At 43.2% G+C, this 23,160-nt stretch overlaps 1 protein-coding gene across 1 annotated transcript in view; it reads left to right on the forward strand.

Moving 5' to 3' along the window:
• The window catches only part of LOC143292664 (protein NDNF-like), an 84,520-nt gene that overhangs the window by 6,913 nt on the left and 54,447 nt on the right, over window positions 1-23,160 (forward strand). The window contains exon 2 of the mRNA XM_076603164.1: window positions 10,030-11,424. The gene's annotated coding sequence lies outside the window, so the exon portion shown is untranslated. The remainder of the gene's footprint in view (window positions 1-10,029; window positions 11,425-23,160) is intronic.

Below are 23,160 nucleotides of genomic sequence, written 5' to 3' on the forward strand. Positions count from 1 at the left end.
ACCGTGTACACAAAGTAATGCCTGGCCATTCTTGACCTTCAGCTCCTTCGTCCTGTTCTTCTTTAGTTCTTAAATCTTCTTCTTCTTCTTTTTGTGATGTTCCCTCCTCCTTTTTGTTCTGCCTTCCCCACCTTCACCTCCTCCCCATTTTCTTTCTCCCTTTTCCTCTTCCTCCTCCTCCAATTCCTCACCCTCCACTTCCACTTCGTCGTTCTCCTCCTAGTTCTTTTCTTCTGTTGCGCTGTGTGTGCACACGCTTGTGCGTAAGTACACGCGCGCGTGTATGTGTGTTTGTGTGCACGCATTTGTGTGTGTACTCGCATGCCAGCGTTTGCATGCCTCAAGAAAGGGTTTGATGACGTAAAAGCTTGCCATGACCACGGGAGCATTTGTAACTTAATGTACTGGACATGAGTGCCACGGTATGATATGTAACTAAGTTATAAATATTGTACGCAACACCGGTCGCTTCCACCATTATTCATCCAACCTACTTTATGAATACTCTTGCCATATTTTGCCATATTACTCGTCGCCAATTTTGTACGATGTCATTGAAACAGAACAAAAACTACACCATTCGATTTTTCAAATCTAACCTTTTAAAAAAGAAAATTATAGTTCTAAGTTCGAAAAAGTATTTTGACCATCCCGGAGTTTTCACCTGCAGAGCCTATAATTCATTTCAATTACGAGTAAAAATGGCAGTGACTGGAATCTCGCTGCCACAGAGATGAAATTTGGCATGGGACAGGGTTTGGTTTATTTAAAAATGTCACAGGAGTACTTTAGTTTTGTCTTCGTTCAAATTTGACTTTATTTTCTAGCATCCTGTTGTTTATGTCAGGAGTTCAACTTTCCAGTAATGATATTGATGATGAAATGATGGTTGGAGGGGGCTGAAGCATGGAGCTGAGTACCATCAGGGAATAAATGAGAATCAAGTCCAAAAGAAGTTTGATGTACAGAATGAAAATAAAGCCCAAATACAAAGTCTCGTGTACAGGTCATTATAATGGCCAGTGTTTTTGAAAACATTGTCTTTAATGACAACCTACTGTATTTTTCCCAACAATTAGAGGCCAAAGATAATGCATGTGATATCCCCCTTTTTTTGGAGTCTTTGAGGAGAACGTGATAGTTAGTGATATCAAAAAGCAGCTAAAATTCCCAAGACGGTTGAAACAGAATGATACCTTTCGAGTGTCTAGAGGAAGAAATATGTCATTCACTTTTAGAAGATGAGTTTCAGTACTGTGGTTTCTTTGCAGACTGAGGACATGTATGCTGATGTTCATTGAGAAAGGCTAGTAGTCGCCGGAACATGGCGTTGATAGGAATGAGAGGTTCAAAACAGACCGGCAAAGTTTTACAACATATGGGTCAAGGGTTGATTTTTTTTCCTTGAGGATTTGTCGACGGCCCAAACTGAGATATCAAAGTCGAACTGGCCATTCGAATTAGATTTGGAAGCAGTTCATTCAAAGCCTTCGGGAAAAAGGACGAAGGGAAGGGATCTTGAAGGCAAGAAGCGGGTTTCGCCTTCAGAATTAACCCCTTACAAATCAGATTCAGTGATGGGTTTCGCCTTCAGAATTAACCCCTTTCAAATCAGATTCATTGATGGTTTTCACCTTCAGAATTAATCCCTTTCAAATCAGATTCAGTGATGGGTTTCGCCTTCAGAATTAATCCCTTTCAAATCAGATTCAGTGATGGGTTTCGCCTTCAGAATAAACCCCTTTCAAATCAGATTCAGTGATGGGTTTCGCCTTCAGAATTAATCCCTTTCAAATCAGATTCAGTGATGGGTTTCGCCTTCAGAATTAATCCCTTTCAAATCAGATTCAGTGATGAGTTTCGCCTTCAGAATTAACCCCTTTCAAATCAGATTCATTGACGGGTTTCGCCTTCAGAATTAATCCCTTTCAAATCAGATTCATTGATGAGTTTCGCCTTCAGAATGAACCCCTTTCTAATCAGATTCAGTGATGGGTTTCGCCTTCAGAATTAATCCCTTTCAAATCAGATTCAGTGATGAGTTTCGCCTTCCGAATTAATCCCTTTCAAATCAGATTCAGTGATGAGTTTCGCCTTCAGAATTAATCCCTTTCAAATCAGATTCAGTGATGAGTTTCGCCTTCAGAATTAACCCCTTTCAAATCAGATTCAGTGACGGGTTTCGCCTTCAGAATTAATCCCTTTCAAATCAGATTCAGTGATGGGTTTCGCCTTCACAATTAATCCCTTTCAAATCAGATTCAATGATGAGTTTCGCCTTCAGAATTAACCCCTTTCAAATCAGATTCAGTGATGAGTTTCGCCTTCAGAATTAATCCCTTTCAAATCAGACTCAATGATGAGTTTCGCCTTCAGAATTAATCCCTTTCAAATCAGATTCAGTGATGGGTTTCGTCTTCATAATTAATCCATTTCAAATCAGATTCAGTGATGAGTTTCGCCTTCAGAATTAACCCCTTTCAAATCAGATTCAGTGATGGGTTTCGCCTTCATAATTAATCCATTTCAAATCAGATTCAGTGATGAGTTTCGCCTTCAGAATTAACCCCTTTCAAATCAGATTCATTGATGGTTTTCACCTTCAGAATTAATCCCTTTCAAATCAGATTCACTGATGGGTTTCGCCTTCAGAATTAACCCCTTTCAAATCAGATTCACTGATGGGTTTCGCCTTCAGAATTAATCCCTTTCAAATCAGATTCAGTGATGAGTTTCGCCTTCAGAATTAATCCCTTTCAAATCAGATTCAGTAATGAGTTTCGCCTTCAGAAATAACCCCTTTCAAATCAGATTCAGTGATGGGTTTCGCCTTCAGAATTAATCCCTTTCAAATCAGATTCAGTGATGGGTTTCGCCTTCAGAATTAATCCCTTTCAAATCAGATTCAGTGATGGGTTTCGCCTTCAGAATTAATCCCTTTCAAATCAGATTCAGTAATGAGTTTCGCCTTCAGAATTAACCCCTTTCAAATCAGATTCAGTGATGGGTTTCGCCTTCAGAATTAATCCCTTTCAAATCAGATTCAGTGATGGGTTTCGCCTTCAGAATTAATCCCTTTCAAATCAGATTCAATGATGAGTTTCGCCTTCAGAATTAACCCCTTTCAAATCAGATTCAGTGATGGGTTTCGCCTTCAGAATTAATCCCTTTCAAATCAGATTCAGTGATGGGTTTTGCCTTCAGAATTAATCCCTTTCAAATCAGATTCAGTGATGGGTTTCGCCTTCAGAATTAACCCCTTTCAAATCAGATTCAGTGACGGGTTTCGCCTTCAGAATTAATCCCTTTCAAATCAGATTCAGTGATGGGTTTCGCCTTCAGAATTAATCCCTTTCAAATCAGATTCAATGATGAGTTTCGCCTTCAGAATTAACCCCTTTCAAATCAGATTCAGTGATGAGTTTCGCCTTCAGAATTAATCCCTTTCAAATCAGACTCAGTGATGAGTTTCGCCTTCAGAATTAACCCCTTTCAAATCAGATTCAGTGATGGGTTTCGCCTTCATAATTAATCCCTTTCAAATCAGATTCAGTGATGAGTTTCGCCTTCAGAATTAACCCCTTTCAAATCAGATTCAGTCATGAGTTTCGCCTTCAGAATTAATCCCTTTCAAATCAGATTCAGTGATGGGTTTCGCCTTCAGAATTAATCCCTTTCAAATCAGATTCAGTGATGGGTTTCGCCTTCAGAATTAATCCCTTTCAAATCAGATTCAGTGATGGGTTTCGCCTTCAGAATTAACCCCTTTCAAATCAGATTCAGTGACGGGTTTCGCCTTCAGAATTAATCCCTTTCAAATCAGATTCAGTGATGGGTTTCGCCTTCAGAATTAATCCCTTTCAAATCAGATTCAATGATGAGTTTCGCCTTCAGAATTAACCCCTTTCAAATCAGATTCAGTGATGAGTTTCGCCTTCAGAATTAATCCCTTTCAAATCAGACTCAGTGATGGGTTTCGCCTTCATAATTAATCCATTTCAAATCAGATTCAGTGATGAGTTTCGCCTTCAGAATTAACCCCTTTCAAATCAGATTCATTGATGGTTTTCACCTTCAGAATTAATCCCTTTCAAATCAGATTCACTGATGGGTTTCGCCTTCAGAATTAACCCCTTTCAAATCAGATTCACTGATGGGTTTCGCCTTCAGAATTAATCCCTTTCAAATCAGATTCAGTAATGAGTTTCGCCTTCAGAATTAACCCCTTTCAAATCAGATTCAGTGATGGGTTTCGCCTTCAGAATTAATCCCTTTCAAATCAGATTCAGTGATGGGTTTCGCCTTCAGAATTAATCCCTTTCAAATCAGATTCAGTGATGAGTTTCGCCTTCAGAATTAACCCCTTTCAAATCAGATTCAGTGATGGGTTTCGCCTTCACAATTAATCCCTTTCAAATCAGATTCAGTGATGGTTTTGGGGAGAAAAAAAAAAAAAAAAAAAAAATTGGAAGGAGTGGGAGTGTTGTGGTCAGGATGACTAAGCGCTGTACATGGATGGATTGGACTTTTTGAGTGAAATAATTATAGAACACATTTCCGACATGCTCTCTCAGTTCTGTGCTACGTATGCAAATTTAAAATGGGATCACACTTCCAGTTTATGTTGAAAGTCTTCATTGCATTTACCTCTCTTGATGTTTGAATAAATGGTGTAAAAATGGATTTAACAAAATGTTCATGTAGAAAATCTGATTGACATCTGACCTGTTTCTTAATTAGTCCAACACCTGTTGGGTTATTAGTCCAACACAGAGTGAAATAAAGGTTTAAAAACGATAAAGATCTCAAGAGCTCCTGACAACATCCATTCACCTTCGTTAATGCATGTGTTTTGCCCTAGGAAACCACGCAACTTTGAGTTGTTGAAAGTGTTCTTCTTTATGCATCTTTCAGGTTATGCATCTGATGTATTTCATTGATATTACTCAGAGTACGCTCACCCACAAAACAACACCACACATCGCGATTGTTTTGCCCTAGGAAACCACGCAACTTCGAGTTGTTGAAAGTGTTCTTCTTTATGCATCTTTCAGGTTATGCAACTGATGTATTTCATTGATATTACTCAGAGTACGCTCACCCTCAAAACAACACCACACATCGCGTAGCATTTAAACGGGAATAAGGGAGAAAAAAGCTATCAACTGAACAAATCACCGGTCACACGGCATGTCTATATCGCTCCGAGAGACGAACCCCAAGGGTCATCAATGGCTCCCTAAGTCTGTCACCAGTCTGGAATACAACGACGTCTAACCGCCTTAAATAATCGGTAAGGGCCCTCTTCGGGCAGCCTGGGTCTGACAGCCACCCAAAGGGGAAATTGGGAAGAAATGGAGAGAGGGGTAGAGAGTCAAAGCAGCAATCAGGGCGGTATTAAGGGGAGATTGTCTCCCAGACGGCAGCCCATTCCTGGTCGTTTCGCTCCTTCCAAAAACGCGACGATGACTCATACCGGTGTCTGGCCAAGGCTGTCTCCCTCTTGTTTTTCTCCCCGCTCTGGAAGTTTATCTTTCATTCCACACGTCGCAGTTGCCAAGAGAACTGATCTATTGAAGATCCGTATGCGCCCAGACTGCCATACAACGCGCATTCTGTGAAGCCATAACACTTGTTTTCTGCGGACCCCAGAAAAATGAAGTGACTTCGGAAACTATCGGTCGGAGAACTTGGCGGATTGGCGGACATTGGCAGTGAATAGTATGAACATCGGTGCGTGTGTGTGTGTGTGTGTGTGTGTGTGTGTGTGTGTGTGTGTTATAATATGTAAAGTTTCTTAGCTACTTACATCCTACTTAGTGATATACACACCCCAGCCCATATCTAGTTGTTTGTCGGCATGTCTCTGTATGTCAATCTGTATATATGTCTGTCAGTCTATCTGTGTCCATCTGTCAATCTTTTGTTCCATTGGTTTGTCTCTCTGTGTATCTATTTTGCTTTTTTCTGCCTGACAATTCTTCCGTCTGTCTGTCCATGAACCTACCAACCAAGTTCAAAGTTGTTTATTCTAAGAGATTGACTCATAGAGAATGAGTTTTCAGGAGGGATACAAAAAAAGCCCAGGTCAAAAATCCTGGGAGGCAGCCACGATCCGGTGACGACGCGCCCTGACGTCTTGCAAGGCACTCAGCTTTCGTCTGGGTGTGTGGTTTCCGGAAGGTCCCCTGGGCACCGGCCTCCACTGCCAGACATTGCTGCTTTAGTGTCACTGCACGCACGCCTGTGCCCACACCATCTCCAGTCTATCATCTGGCACCCTAAACTTCCACTTAGACACAGAACCACGTAGGGGGCGCGACGCTACCCCTCCCCCTTCATCCCCACCCCCTCTCTCGTCGCATTTTAAGCCGGCTGTTTCCTGCAGTCATTGTGCTGTTGTTATTGTTCGAGAGACGTTTGAAAAGATGGTCAATACATAACGGTGTGATCGGGAGACACAGTGAGATGAAGATTTATTGTCAGTCCATAGATTTCATAGGCATCATATGTTAAGGAGGTGTGCGTTAATTTAACCATGTCTATCTGCTGTCAATGTAGCTTGGAAAGTGACGCGCGTTTCCGTTTTTCTTTCTTTAAAAAAACAAACAAAAAACAAACAAAAAAACAACTTAACCTGTTGGGTGTAAGTCTGGTGCACTTCTTGTAACGTGGAGTTGGCACTGTGTGGAGCTGATATCATCTGTTTTGCGATACGGACACGCGCGCGCGCGCGCGCGCACACACACACACACACACACACATACACACACACACTGTAGACGAACGCGCACACGCCACACAAATACGCCACAGACAAACGCACGCACGCACGCATGTATTCCCTCAGTATTTATCCTCTTCCTGCACACACCAGTACTCCCATCCGCACTCACCTCCACAGGCACTAACTTACAATCCGATGAAGAAGAACAGCAGTATACTATAACGTAACCTCTTATTTACCCACGATTATTCTCTGTGATACAGACCCAGTAAAAACGTGTCCACGACAGCCGCGATATCCTGACACATGGAACAAGTGCACCGGTCTGAGTCATTCTTTCCCGAAAAATGGGAGAGAAGATGTAGATGAGTGGACGGGCTTTCCAGAATTGTGCATGGCAGAAGATGCCCCAGTTCAGCAGTTAAGAAATTTCGGATTCCGTCTTTCTTTTATGATTATCAAAGAAAATAATAATAACAATTAAAAAAAACCCCAAAAACAACGAACTTTCTTTTCAGTTTGTGATGTATGTAATGTAAGTGATGGATGAAAGTTGATATGGATATTATTGCAAATGTTAGAAATTACGTACTTAGTTTTGAAATCCGAATCACTATTTCCCCAGACCCTATGAGATATATAATCCTATTAAAATAGAATACACATACCCCTCCCCCCCGGACCCCCCCCACCCCACAAGTAATAATCTTCAGTTTTACGTCTTTTCGCATGACTTTATGGATGGAAGATTTAAAAAAAAAAGAAAAAAAAGAGAAGATAAACAAGTAAAAAGAAGAATCTTTTCGGATGTTCAGATTGTCTGTGGAATATCTTATTGTTTTGAAATTGTAGTATTAAAACCGGTGGCAGTGAGTGTAGTAATTAAATTAGCATAAGCAATTGCAGCATCAGTAATAATTACAAGAAGAAGAAAGAACATCGTCACAACCACAACTACCACAACCACCTCAGCAACAACATTAACAACACCAATAGTAATGATAATAGGTATCATTATCGATACTGATTTTTTTTTTTTTTTTTTTTTTTTTTGCTGCCCCATCATCTGCACCATTTCAGTAACATTACGCCCACGCCGCTCATTTAGATCCCCCTCCCATACACGGTTCGTCCGTCATAGTTTCAGCGTCGGCAGTCCGCAGAGAACCATCGATGTTAGGTCGCCAGGAGGCCACACACCAGAGGAGACCCTGCACTGCTGCTGAGTCACTTCGGTGGTGTTCAGTGGTGCCTGTTCTGATTCAACGTACTTAGTTTTTATGTTTTTTGTACTTGTTGTTCTCTTCATCTTTCACCACCACCTCCTCTTCCCCCTACTCCTCCTCCACCACCTTCTTCTCTTTCTTCTTTTCCTCTCCTCTTCCTCCTCATTATTATCACAGCTTAGAAATAATTCTTTATTCCAGTATTTCTGTTTAGTCAGTTTCTTCTAGATTTCTGCCCAAACATTTATATTATATAAGTGGAAGTTTTGTTTTTGTTTAGATTATTTATTTGTTTATTCATTCATTCAGTCATTTATTTTTGTGTCATTCTGTTGCGTTGAATCGTGCCATACAACAACGACAACGTATTTCCGTCATTGCTATATTGAGCGTCAGAAGGTCGATTCCAGTTGTCATTGATTTTCACTTGTTTATTCACCCGTGTTCGTACTTCTGTTCAGCTGAAAAGGAGTGGCTAATGGACTGGTGTGTGTATGTGTGTGTGTGTGTGTGTGTGTGTGTGTGTGTGTGTGTGTGTGTGCGTGCATGCGCGCGCGCGCGCGTGTTTGTGTGTGTGTTTACGTGTCAACAGGAGAGAGAGTGACCATCCCGCAACTTTTGATGAAGTGTAAACATTTGGCAAACATTTACGAATATTCCAATGTATGAAACACTTTGGACTTCTTCTGATGTCAGAAACATTGATATGGAAAAATACACTGGCAATCAACAAAACTTGAGGATTATCTTTGTTTTCGTGGCATCGCGTTTTACTGTTGAATTTGAGTTTGTGAGCTGACGATTCCCACACATGAGAGCGAAGGACGCACGAACAGGTGCACTCTTAAACAACGCACGCACTAATACACACACACACACACACACACACACACACACAAAGACACAGACACACACACACACACTGACACACACACAGACACAGACACACACACACACACACACACACACACACACATGCAGAACTGATAAATAAAGGCCCAAAACGATGCTGAGAAAGACATAACAGATACATCATAGCTTTGAAATACGAGGAGCAACACGAGCGAGGAGTTCTTGCGCAAAATATGCGCAACGTGAAAACAAAAATAAAATCGGAAACGAGATGGTCAAGGAATATGATTATTTTCCCAGTTCGTGTCATACAAGCAATATATGCATGCCTCGATTGAGATCCCCCGCGCCTCAACCACCAATAATAATAATAATTTAAAAAAGAACCCCAAAAAACCTCAAAAGTGCGTGCCACCTCTTAAAGTGTTTTTACTTAAAGCAAAGTCAATATCAAAATATCAATTAGAAAAGAAAGCAAGATCTACGCTGTTTGATCATTTTTCATCCACACACACACACACAGACACACACACACACACACACTGACTGAAACCACTTATTGTCAGATTAACTGTTTGTTGTACTGACATTTTAGCAACCATTTGAATAAATATTAACTGAGCAACAGAAAGAAAATCAAATTTGAGAAAACCCAATGATATGAATTTAAAAAGAACAACTTATTTAACAAATCAATTTACCAAATTTCAGCACACACACATCCACACTGGCACACACGCACACACACACACACAAACACACAAACACACGCGCGCGCGCGCGCGCGCGCGAGCGCATGTAATCATGATAATCATAGCCTTATAGTGATACTGAACCCTTGTTCAGTTCAGAAAAAAAAAAGTAGTTAAATTAAAAAAGTTGATGGTCAGTCAAACGACGAAAGACATACCACCACCACTACCATGTCACTTGCTGCTGCTACTCCAACTCCTCCCCCCCCCCTCCCCCCACGACTACTACTACTGCAGCTGTTGCTCAAGCAGTCGTTAACCATTATGAACGAACTTAATGTTCATATATGACATGGACATCGGTGTGGCGATCACATCGCCCATTTGTCTCAGTACATAGAAACGGTGGTTGTGTAATTATTCATTTATTTATGTGTTCCTTTTCATAACTGTATGACTATTTTTAACGTAATTTATCTATCTATTGATTTATTGATGCACTTACTTATTCGGTTTTTATGTTTGCTTTCAGAACACTGTGCTAAGTGTGAAGACCTGTTGAAGTCTGTGGAGTTTGAGGTCAGAACCACTGAACCGCCGGCTGACGTGACGTTTTGGAGCCTGAGTAAACCTGGTTGTAGTGGTGGTAGTGGTGGTGGTGGTGGGAGAGTTGATGGAAGAAGGGGGACACAGATACGGGAAAGTGGGGTACGGGGAAGGAGTGAGGAATGAACTGTGGGGGAAGATGGAGAAACAGGGGGGATGGGGAGAGAGGGAGGGGGCGGGGTAATCCTCCAGACTGACTCGCGAAGACATTGACGTGTCTGGAGAGGGGGAACAGTTCAGAGATAGAGAGAGAAGAGAGAGGCGTGTGTATTGCATGGAATGGAGCCCGCTGCCTCAGAGCCGCCGTTTCTGTCTGTCAGTTCAGTGTGTGCCACCAGCAGCTTACCGTGTGCTTGTCAAGTCCACGTGTGGTCTGCTTCTAACCACCAGCCAGTCTCTGCTGCTGACAACACTTCCCCCCTCCTGTCTCCATCACCACCACCGCCACCATCACCACCACCGCGGCTATCACTCACTACCCCCTCCCCACTCCCATCATTACTTCCACCACGGGCCTCCGACCCCACAGCTACCACTACACCTTTAGTACTAGACGACGGCCTCTACTATAATAATAGCACGCCCCTCTCTGGCGCTGGCAGTGCTGCTGAGTCGGCCTCTACCGTGAGATGTCGGTACGATTGACAGTCTTCAACAACTTTGCTCTTCTTCCCGTCTCGCTGTGTTGGCTTTCCAACCACTGCGTTTCACGCTTTCACCGAAGCGCAGAAATTGATACAAGTGCACTTGGTGTCTTTTGAGAGAGGAGACTGTTGCTGTCGACTCTGAAGTATGCATCTTGAGTCTTCTGTGTTCTGAAAGAGATTACCGCAGTCTGCTGAAACATTCGGTATTCATTCTTCAGTGTCCGCCAGTAGACGAGATTGATGCCGACGTAAATCCAACCACGTTGCATGTATACACGTGCCATCGCCATAATTACGCAGTTCCAGTTGCAGGAGAAAGTTTTCACATGTGGTTGGAAGCGTGGGGTAGTATTTTGTGGGCGACATCAGTGTAACTCGAGGTGCTCCAATGGGATTGAGACCGTGGTGTGGGTGCTGGAAGGGTCGAGAGCAATGTTGCGGAGCGGAAGGCTGTGCTGACGCGGGCTGAGGTCAGGGCTGTGAGACAACGGGAGTGTGCCCAGTGGGACAGCCGATTGCAAGGCTGCTACGACAGACCGCTCGGCCCGGAATGTCCCTGGGGCCCGCCCGGGGGGTACACTCCACTGGCCTCATCAGTCCTCTGCCGCGTCGCCCCCACCACCACCTGCTTTTGTCTAACTACCTGTTCCTTTGTCCGAGGCGTACCTGAGCAGGTAAGGACCGTTACGTTTTCGTTTGTAAGGAAAGGACTGTTGATGCTGTCTTATTGTCTGATTCCCTCTTCACTCTATTCAGAGCAGATTTGTTACTGTTGTTACGGGTACCAAAGCTAGCTTAGCCAACCAGGGAACGTTGCTGTATCATCATTATCATCTTCGTCATCATCGTCTTTTTCTTGTTTTTGCACTTTTCGTTTGCTTTCTCTTTTGTGCTTTGCGGGTTTTTATTTTATTTTATTTTATTTTTTTAATTTTAAACTATTCCTACTTTTCAAAGGGTGAAAAAAGCGCCATGATACCAATTTGCCAAAAATGTTGCAAGTAAAAATGCTGAAAAATCGCACACTTTATTTCCATGTACATATTTTGAACACATGGACCCCGAGAAAAACATCATAAAAGGGACGGACCTAACTGACAACTGTGTTCTGAAAAGTGAAAAGGAAGAGACTGTTCGTAGAAGGTTACACATGGCTCATTCTTTCCTTTTCCATTCTAACCATCTAAAAAAAGAATGAGTACCGCTGTATCATGTGTATCTTGTGTTCGTCCCATAGTACTCAACGTCTTATCGAGTGCTGAGATTTACATCACATGATGCACAAATACGTTACTTCGTGGTTCGTTTTTGCAAGTGGCTCAGTGAACTATTGTTGCTTGTTTGTTTCGTTAAGTCCTGCCGGAGCAGTTTTGTTTTGATTTATGGTACTATAACTTAAAAAGTGAATACCGGGAGTCTTACTGCAGTTAAAGACTCACCAAAACTTTTCAGTCAGTCCTTTTACGGGTTAAACAACCTGCTTGTAATATAGACTGGCGAGTGTGCCCTTTGCAGTCGGCTGGTTTATAAACAACGTGAACTGAACTGAAAAGCTCCGTGGTACGAGTGTTTGAGGAATCGTTACTCTCCATTCACAAGCACGTTCTCAGTGACTGCTGTGGTTTATTTGTCTAACTTTATAAAATTGTAACATTTCGTCAGTAGCCGTTTGGAGGGTGAGTCGCAGCCTCTGATGATAATATTGAATTCCTAAAGGAGAAAACCGCTTTCACCGATTGCTTGGTGTGATTCTGTCATTGGTAGATAAGTTTTGTCGATTGCTTCTTCTTCTTCTTTTTCTATTTTTATTTGTTTATTCATTTATTCTTTCGATTTACTTTCCTTCTTCTCCCCCATCTTCTTCTCCTCCTTTCCTCACCTGCCATCTTCTTGTTCAATGATTTGACTTAATGCCAACAGGAAACTATGACTGACTAGGCATCACAATGGCCAGTTCAACGCGTGTTATGAAAATGAGCACCCAGTACTCAGAGGACTGTTTCCCCCCAAACACACACAAAAACCACAAAGCCCATAAAGAACATAACTTACAGACCGGAACTCTTTAATGCAGATAGATAAGAAAACCCTTTATTCATTTATTTATTGATCTATTTATTTTGCAAATATTAAGTCCTCAGTTGGCACTTTTATACAGGTTTCTCGAGTACGTTTCACTGCAGAGGGTTAGATGTGACTATAGTCTTGACTTAAGTTCCAGAGTTTTGCAGCCACGTGTTCCCTTCTTGTTCCATCATACTAACAGCAGCCATGTCTGACTAAAATCCCATCTCTCTGTCTGTCTGTCTGTCTTTTCTTTCGAACCTACCGTTTACTCGTTTATTCTCCTTTTTTTTCGCATTTATTTATTTAAACTGAAATCCCGGCTTTCTGTTTAACTGTGTGTGATTGATCGCAGATGGCGTCTCTTTTCGTGATTTTGCTTGCATTTATTACTTCTTTTTCCGTTTCTCTTCTTTTCTGTCTGTCTGTCTGCATGTCAGTCTGTCTATCCGCATGCCTGGACTTTACATGTCTTTCTGTCTGTCTGCCTGTCTCTCTTCCCCCCCAACCCCCTCCCTCTCTCTGTGTGTGTATCTTCAGGAGCACTTGCGTGTATATAACTCTGTGTGTGTATGTGTGTGTGTGCGTGCGTGCGTGCGTGCGTGCACGCCCCGCGCGCGCGCACGTGTGTATGTATGATTTTTTTTTTTTTATTGATATATTTTTAGCCGCTGTTGAATGTTTTCCTGGTGAGCCGAAGATCCATCACTTAAGAGCAGACTGCCATATCGGGCGCCACGAGCTTTACGGTCGCTAAGTTAAGATGATAATTTTGATTCTAACCAGTGTGAAAAATATAGAGAGAAAGTAGTAAACTTCTCGACAGCCGAATACGGAAACTAAAATAGTGTGTGTGTGTGTGTGTGTGTGTGTGTGTGTGTGTGTGGTTCTTGTAATAATTTTGCTTTAAGTTTGGGGAAACGTTTCGGTTTTACGAACAACGAAATTCTTGAGATTATTTATACGTGGTTATTGCGGTTTTGATATGTACGTGCACCGTTAAAGTGTGCGATATTGTCATTTCTGGACCCCCCAAAATAGTCAGTGATATTTTCAGATTTATATGCACAATGTTTCTTTCCTATTTCTTTCTTTTGTGTGTTAAGTCAAACACATTTTCAATCGTGTGCACTTTATTTAACAGATCTGAATGTAGAAAGTAACAGAGAAAGCTCATTGACATGTAATGCAGTGCACTCAGAATTGTCCGCCCCTTGTGAACACTTTGTGAGAAGTCCAGGACACAGTCTAACAGGGGGGGGAGGGGGGGGGGGGGGGCATGCGACATGCAGCGGGATTGGTTCTTGCACGCCTTTGTGGGAAGCAAATAGGGCATGTTGGATCCCCATTGGACATCAGACACAGCTGGACAGTGATTTATTTTCTGTTGATCGTCCTGGGAACGAACACATTTTTCAACCGATAAGTAAGATAATGAATTCGTGCTTCTCAAGCGAGAAAGATGTGGGAGCGGGGGTGTGGGGTGGGGGTGAGGGGATCTTTCCTTGGAGTTGATTGCTCCCCTTTCAAATCAACACCAGACACTGCTGCGTGGTGATGTCATTTTCTGTCAGTTGCCCAGGGACGACACTTTTTGGAATGAAACACACTGTTAAAACAAAGTCGTCCATTTCATCAGTGTCCCCGACAATTTGTGTGGTTTCGCGGCGCGAGCGCGCGTGTATGTATTAATTGGCGCGTGCGCCCTTGCGTCTTTTTGTCTCTACGCTCGTGTAGGTGTACAGATATGTGAGCTAGGGAGACAGACATCAAGAGAGAGAGAGAGAGAGAGAGAGGGGGGGGGGGGGGTACACGGAGAAGATTGATAAAATACGGAATCCGTAGTCACAGGGGGCTGTAGGGGTGGGGATAGGGGTGTGGAGAGAGAGAGAGAGAGCCAGGAAATACTAAATTACAGCTTTTACCGCAAAAGAAAAGTGAGGGGGGTGGGGGGTTAATGAAAGTCTCTCTCTCTCTCTCTCTCTCTCTCTCTCTCTCTCTCTCTCTCCGAATCGCAAGTCAAAATGCTGAGCTCGGCACATTTCGACCTTCGCTGGTTCCCGGTAGGTGTTCCGTGCTTCATCCCAGGAACTCTCCCTCCAAGCTACAGCTCCACGGCCGGAACCAATAATTCCTGGAGGTTCCTGCCTCTGCTTGCCACGCGCGTCTCACTCAATGGGCGACGCTCATTCATTTTACATAAGAGGCAGATGGCACGGCCCACTGACTTGTAATGAGATTGTCCTCCAGAACTGGTTGTTGGTGGTGAGGGAGGTGGTGGTGATGGTGCGGGGAGGGGGGGGAGAGGTAATGTAGGTGGGCAGCAAGTGGAGCATGTCGGACGGTGGCTGGCGGAAAGTCAAGGAGTAGGAGGATGATCGGACAGCCTGGATTTACAGTGTCTGTCAGTGTTAGCTGTAGTTTAGTGCCTTCAGAATCGGTTTTTCTTTTTCAAGTCCGCTTGAGTATCATATATAAAGGGCGTGTTGAGAAGTAAGACCTAGAGAAGAGGGGCGTGCACACACACACACACAACACACACACACACACACACACACACACACACACACACACACACACACACACACACACTGCAGGCACACAAACTCGTTAGCTCTAGTACTCGCGCTCACGGATACTCGCGCATACACATTGTATATTTCTGATTTTCCTTTTTATGTTTATTTCTGTGCTTGTCATTTTCAAAACGCACAGGGTGGGGAGGGCTCCACGTGTGTACGTGTATGGGGGAAGAGAGAGAGAGAGAGAGTGAGGGGGAGAGAGAGAGGGGGGGGGGGAGAGAGAGAGAGAGAGATTTTTTGGCATGGTGTGTATACGAGATTTCGCGATTTCGTTATTAACACGATTTTCACAAACTGAACTCAGAAGGTTCAGGTTACAGCTTTTAACAATATATTTCATACGTCTCACGATTCTTGCATATTCTTTTATATTAAGATTATGCAGTTGAGGTGTTGATTGCAGGCAGCGATGGCATTTTGTCTGTCAAGCAGTTTGTGTGTCCATATCTAATACAGACAGGTGTTTACATGGCTTTTTATCATGTCTGTTATATCCTTGTATGTGTATTGTGTCATGTCTGGGACATGAACCACACACTTCGTCAAAGTCTGGATTTCTAAGTAATTACTTTTCCCCAATATCGATAGCAGTCCCAGAAAACTGTTGATCGAAAAAAAAGAAAATCACAGTAGAGCCTCGTACTAAAGTATGATCTAAGACTTGTCTTCGCACAAATGCGCGCGCGCGCGCACATACACACACACACACACACACACAGACTGACAGACAGACAAACGCGAGAGTGAGAGAGAGAGAGAGAGAGGTCCCAGACATCCAGCCATCAACCAATAAAACGTTGATAACACTCATGTGGACACACGTTGTTATTCACACAAAATGCGTTGAAAGGAATACACACAGACAAGAGATCGATATGGATGGAACCATCTCCTCCTGTTGGTTTTTCAGTTTTCTTTTTCCCCCCATCCCTTTCTCCAACCTGCCTCCGAGGACCTCCTCCATCCTCTCAATCCACCCACCTCACCCCCACCCCCTTCCAAACGTTTAACCCAGTGGAGGAAAAAAAAACCCCAAAACAAAACAAAAAACGATGTGCCCTACTCACCCATCTACCACCCAGATCTATCTCCGGCATTCACGAGCTGCCCTATCGGTTTGCTTGCTCAGTCTGAATAAAATGTCTCGTTCCCCCCGTTTTGCATCCACACGCTTCAGCGACTCAGGAAGGTCAAAAATGAAATCGTCTTCGATAAGAAAGTGTTGACTCTCGCCCAGTCTGCACGAAGTAACAGGAGGGGCTGATAAAACGGTTAGTTCGCGCCGAGGAGTGCGTTAATGGTGGTGGTGGTTGTCGTCGCCGTGGATGTAACGGTTGAGGATGATGAGGGTGAGGGCCTGGGAGAAAGGGGGTAGTTGGGGTAGTAGCAGGATGGGAAGAGAGCGATATTTGTGACGAGAATGGGAGCGGATGATTCAAGCGTTTTGCAAAGCGGGAGGTGCGTGTGTGTTTTGTGTGTGTGTGTGTGTGTGTGTGTGTGAAGAGGTTGGGGTGGCGTTTAGCTATGTTTGTGGTGGTTTTTAAAAGAGAACACAACTACGAGAGATACGTATTCCCGTGGTAACTGTTTGACACCAGATTCCACCCAGCCCCCTCCCCCCCCTCTCCGCTCCTCATCCTCCCGCTTCACCGCCCTTCCTCCCCGTCTCAAACAGAGACAGATATGTGCCAAGCTTTTAACGTTCCAGATTGTACAGCCCATATTAAACCTTACCACCCCACCCCCACCCCATTTCAACCTAAGAGAGAGAGGATAAGCACAGAATACTAAATTAGCTAATTAAACAGAGCAGTATGACTGTAACGCCCTTGAAGGGGGAGACACCAAATTTTAAACTGCCAGTGGATGTTGGAACTGAGTTTGGGGGTTGGTGGGTGGGTGGGGGTATCGGGGGTAGTTGAGAGAATAAGATGTACTTGTGATCGACAATTATATAGGGGGCTGATGTGAAAACTGAACTGATTGATTAGTCCATGAGCGATAGATTAGATATCAAGGTGGTGACGATTATGACTGGTTTAAATACAGCAAAAGAAAAATTATTTTACACATAGCAGCGAGGCGTCACGCACGCATTTTGTGATGCACACACACACACACACACACACACACACACACACACACACACACACACACACACACACACACACACACACGTACACTAACACGCACTCGCACGCAGACCCCTTCCCCCACTTAACACGCGCGCGCGCGCCCCAAAGCTCAAAATTTGACAGCTCTTTGCAGTTTCAGATTTCTGATGAGAGCCTCCGAAATTATAGCGTACTCTTTTTTTGTGAGTTATCACCGGTAAGGAGGCGCCGTGGCGCTTGTAATCCAGTGTTCACCAGTGATCAGGGTTCGAGGCCACGTTTCGGCATGGTGTTCTTGTCCTTCGGGAGGGCACTTTAATCCGATTTTCTACACTCCACCCAGGTGCGAATGGGTAACTGACTTATTTCGGGGAAGAATAAAACAGCAAAAAGGAGAGGGATTGGCCCCAGTCTTCTTATGTCGAGCCGTAGACACGATGGATATAAATACACTGCCCGTCGGGAAAAGGCTATGGGAACTTTAACTTTTAGTACCAGAGAGACAGACAGACAGAGAGAGAGAGGTGTAATATGAAGCCATGTGTTTTCAAAAATTATTAAAAAAATTAAGACAGGTGAAGGCTTTTCTGTAAAATAATGAAAATGGGTGGTTTTTTGCTATGGGGAAAAAAATCTTTAATCAAGTCGCCGATACTCTCTACGGACTAGTTGAATAAAGAGGCAGAAGTTTTAATACTTCATACTCGATAAGAAAATACCAATAAAAGAAAAGAAATAAAACTTTGAAATGAGATTTGATTTCTTATGGCTTCCGAATATTAAGTTCAGAAAAAGTTATGAAGCCGTCAAGTGAGGTAAAATGGCGCCAGGGCACGCTCAAGACATCACGAAAGTTTATCAGAAATAGCCTTGTCCTTTATATATTTTTTAAATTAAAATTTTTATTATTATTTTATTTTATTTTTTTTGGCTACCCCATCATCTGCACCATTTCAGTGGCATTGCTCCCACGCCGCTTATTTAGATTCCCCCATACACGGCCACACCCGGGTTCGTCCGTCACAGTTCCAGAGTCGGTAGTCCGCAGGGAACCGTCGATGTTCGGTCGCCAGGAAGCCACACACCAGAGGAGGCCCTGCACTGCTGCTGAGTCACTTCGGTGGTGTTTTGTCCTTTATATTTTACCTCTTCTAAAAAAATAACATATATTGACAGTCACCAACTATTCCGAACTAGTATCTGCGTTTTTTGTTTTTTATTGTTGTTTTGATTCGATTGAAATGGCATGTTGAATAGTATGAATGAGAGAACTAGTCAGATAACGAAAATGAAATAAATCGTCTAGTTGTGTGAATCTGAATGGAACAGCATGAGCGAAATGAACGACGTCACATGTTGCAGAGGCTAGTGGGAAAGAAAGAAGGACCAAAGAAGAAACTGCTAATGTTTGAAGAGAGTAAAAACAAGTGTAGAATATATGTATATATATATTTTTCTCCATGATTATGGACGAGGATTACTGTGAGGTGACCACAGATTACTCTCGACTCACTTGCTCTTCCTTTCTCTCTCTCTTTCTGTGTGTGTTTGTGTCTATTTTTGTTCCTCAAGAATTTACTGATGGCTGCACAAACCTTTAATGGTTTCACCCACCCCAACTGTTCCTGTTTAAATCCACAACATCCTTGCCTAACCACAGGCATGCAGAACCTGTTTCCTCACCTCGCAAGAATTATAAAGAGAGCTAGATAATCAGGATAGTCTCCGAGGTTCCCGCGACTCGGGCAAACAGTTTCCACGGTAAACTCATCACAACACTAGATGCTATATGTCATGTTATTCCTGGCACGGATTCGACACCCGAATTTGTCTTGTGCAGTCTCTTCTTCCTCTTCTTCTTCCTCTTTATCATTCCCTCCCCCCCTCTCCTCTTCTTCTACTTCTAAAGATCCTCCACCCACACCCGTCCCACCCACTGTTCTCTCACTCTCTCTACCTCACCCACCATCTGCCCGCTCTTCCCTGAAGTTGGGAGGAAAGAATTTGTCAAAAGTGTAACATAAGCTGAAAAGAACTTGACAGTATGCCAGCCTCTTGGCTGCTTCTTTGCGGTGGTCTGCTGGTAGTGGGGATTATTCAACCTGTCTGTGCCTGTCTGTCTGTCTGATGGTCTATTTTCCCCGTCGACATTGGCTCAGTGGATATGTCAGTCACTTCACTTCGACATCTCCTTTCTGACTTGTGGTTCGTGCCAGGTGTGTGTGTGTGTGTGTGTGTGTGTGTGTGTGTGTGTGTGTGTGCGTGCGCGTGTCTGTGTGTGTCTGTGTGTGTTTGTGAGGTAAGGATATGGTAGTGTGTGTTATGTTATTATTATGTATGTATGTATGATGCGATATGTATGTAATTATGTATGTGTGTATGCAAAAAGATTGTGCTTATGTTCTTGTCGAAGAGAGACATAGTTCAAGACGGAATTGTAATATACAGATGTGATTCTACAGGAAACAAACAGCTGCTGTGTAACAAACGTGCTCTTACCATTTGTAACGATTCGATTATGAATGGGATGGTGTAGCAGGGTGAAGCGTGCAAACATTAACACACTCGCGCAACGTTCAGATTCTCTCTGAAATCAAATATGGAAACTGTATCTGTGAGCGTGTACATCCAGTGCACTTCAAATGTTCAGTGTCGCTGCAGTTGTCTTAATGTATCTGTACATTGCTTGTATGTTATATAGTGTAGACTCTGTTTTCCACCTGTTACACAGGAGTTAAGTACAGCCGGTCGGAAAAAGACAACAAAAAAAACACTACAACATCTCGGAAAGTCGATTTACCTACCTTCAAGTCGATTTACCTTCTCCATGTAATAATAATGTGGCAGATGATGAACGTCCAACAATATGGAGAATTCCGTTGATATACCTGCACCGAATGAATGTTCGATTGAATTGATATCACTATATAAAACTAAAACTGGCTTGCAGAAAATATAAGATTTACACGGTCTACATCAACGAAAAAAAGGGGATCCAGTGCTTCGAATAGTCGTAGGATCCAGGAAAATAAAGCTTATTTCTTGATTTCCCACCCGTACAGTCAAACAGTGAGCTGACGATTTGTAACAGTGGTACGAAAACGAACAGTTCTCGAAATACTCGGTGTGTTTAAGTTTATTTTGATAAATCAAAACGGTCTTCTTGAAGAAACCCGCACTGCACGACTTGGAAACTCCCCACAGCGACAGCACATTGACTCGCTCAAGTTAATAAACAGACTTTCTTGTGGTGATGTATATAAGCAAAAGTGATACTTAAACGTCTCACGTGCCATACTCCCGCCACATTCTGGGAAACTTTATTTTTCCCGACAGGCATGCAGGTGTGCACATTCAACATTGCATGTGTGTGTGTGTGTGTGTGTGTGTGTGTGTGTTCCGTACTTGTGCTGACGTGCGCTTTCGTTGAGGTTGTACTGTCTGAATTTATTGGAAAAAATGACACTGATTCCCTGTGAAGTGTTGCATTAATGACATTAGTGAATTGTTTTATCACGTCATCTGTAGAGAATGGAACTACGCCAGTATTCCTTATTCAGCGAATACGAGTGCTTTGTGTTTGCCAAAGCATCTCTCGCGCGAGTAATTTGGCAATACCATCACAAGAGTACCAGACTGTGTAACGATGACTCTCTCCCATAAGTCATGATTTCATTCCCATTTCACGTCGTAAGTACCTAATGCAGAAGGCTTGCTACCATTTGTTTCTCTCTCATACTTCAGAGACATTGTCAGATCGTTTCGAATCTCTCTCTCTCTCTCTCTCTCTCTCTCTCTGTGTGTGTGTGTGTGTGTGTGTGTGTGTGTGTGTGGCGTTGCAGGTGCCCACAAAAGATTTAAACCAATCAGCTTAAGCCCATTTATACTCCTGCAGACGAAGTGGTGGAGATTCTTTCAGACGTGAATGGCTGGCTGTCTGCCCCAGTGGAGTCTATCAGTTCTTTACACTCCCCTCGTCTGGCGACCCCTCTGGGCAACCCACAAAACGAAAATCAATAGTGATCTCATTGGCACTTCTATATTGGGGCCTTTGCTCAGACTCCAGTGAAGACGTTCTTCGAGGCTTCCGCGACAAATTATGGAATGGGGCTTTGTCCATGAAGGACAGCCTAAGTTGTTTATTCCGAAATAAAGGTAGAGAGAGAGAGAGAGGGACACACACACACACACAGACACACACACGCGTATTGGCCCCATAAGAAGCGGTTTACACATAAAACATGAAATGCTGCACGCAAAACTTCCTCATGTATCAAAACTATAAACGCGATAAAATGTCTTTTTAGTTTTTAGCATACACATTTTTTTACCCCTAGAAATGCGAATGGTACTTAATGATATTGACAAATGGAAGAAGCCTTTAGATTTTCGTCAATTAAATTCGTTTTATTATTTGGGCGGAAGGTGAATCGAAGGGTGAAGAGAGATGGGGGTGAAGGGGTTGTGGTGGGGTCGGAGTCGTTGGTATAGCAAACTAAAGATTATGTGAATCTGTCACTCTATCTTTCCCCCTCTCTGTCTGTCTGCCAGTCTGTCTGTCTCCGTTGTGTAAAGCTGTTCGCGAAAGTGAAGTACATTTTGTGTTTTGTTGTTCCGTCCTTCAAACTAATCCCTTAGAAGTTTTATAGACACTTCTCATTGCTGATGACCTCTGGGAATGTTGTGAAACAACTTGCCATTTCGTTGTATGAGACGTTTCATATTCGGTATATCAGTTGTCCGTAACATGTGTTGTCATTTTTGTTGTTGAATTCAATGTTAGAATTTGTTGCACTGATGAACGTGCCTTTTTACACCACCTTATGAGGGCACACCACATCTTCATGAGGGTTATGTCCAAATATGAATAAGTTTCAGTTTCAGTAGCTCAGGGAGGCGTCACTGCGTTCGGACAAATCCATATACGCTACACCACATCTGCCAAGCAGATGCCTAACCAGCAGCGTAACCCAACGCGCTTAGTCAGGCCTTGAGAAAAAAAAGAAAAAAGAAAAAAACTATTCGCAATCTCTCTGTCTGTCTGTCTTTCTGCCTCTCTGTCTGTCTCTCTCTCTCTCTCGCTTGCTTGCTGGCTCGCTCTGATGAAAACCGAGTATTGGAGAACACGGTCGCTCCATCCTTGTGAAGGTAGAGTTTCATTGGAGGGGCCTGAACACAGTTTTAGTTGATGTCTAACCCCTTCGGCTTTATCACCGGATTTGTTGTAATTTATTTTTTTATTATATTGTATTGCATTATTTTTTTCCCGTGTGAATTCCAGGCTGCTGCGCATTGTTACAAGGCAACGCTTCCCATTTTCTTCTTTTTTCTGTCTCTTGGTGGATTTGTTTTATAACATCAAAGTTTATTTCTCTTCAGAATTTTGCCAGGGACAGTCCTTTCGTTGCCATGCGTTCTTCTACGTGTGCTAAGTGCATGCTGTACATGGGACCTTAATTCATCGTCTTATGTGGAGTGATAGCCCAGAGGTAACGCGTCCGCCTAGGAAGCGAGAGAATCTTAGCGCGCTGGTTCGAATCACGGCTCAGCCGCCGATATTTTCTCCCCCTCCACTAGACCTTGAGTGGTGGTCTGGACGCTAGTCATTCGGATGAGACGATAAACCGAGGTCCCGTGTGCAGCATGCACA

Source organism: Babylonia areolata, chromosome 18 (assembly GCF_041734735.1).
Source record: "Babylonia areolata isolate BAREFJ2019XMU chromosome 18, ASM4173473v1, whole genome shotgun sequence".
Classification (NCBI taxonomy): Eukaryota; Metazoa; Mollusca; class Gastropoda; order Neogastropoda; family Buccinidae; genus Babylonia; species Babylonia areolata.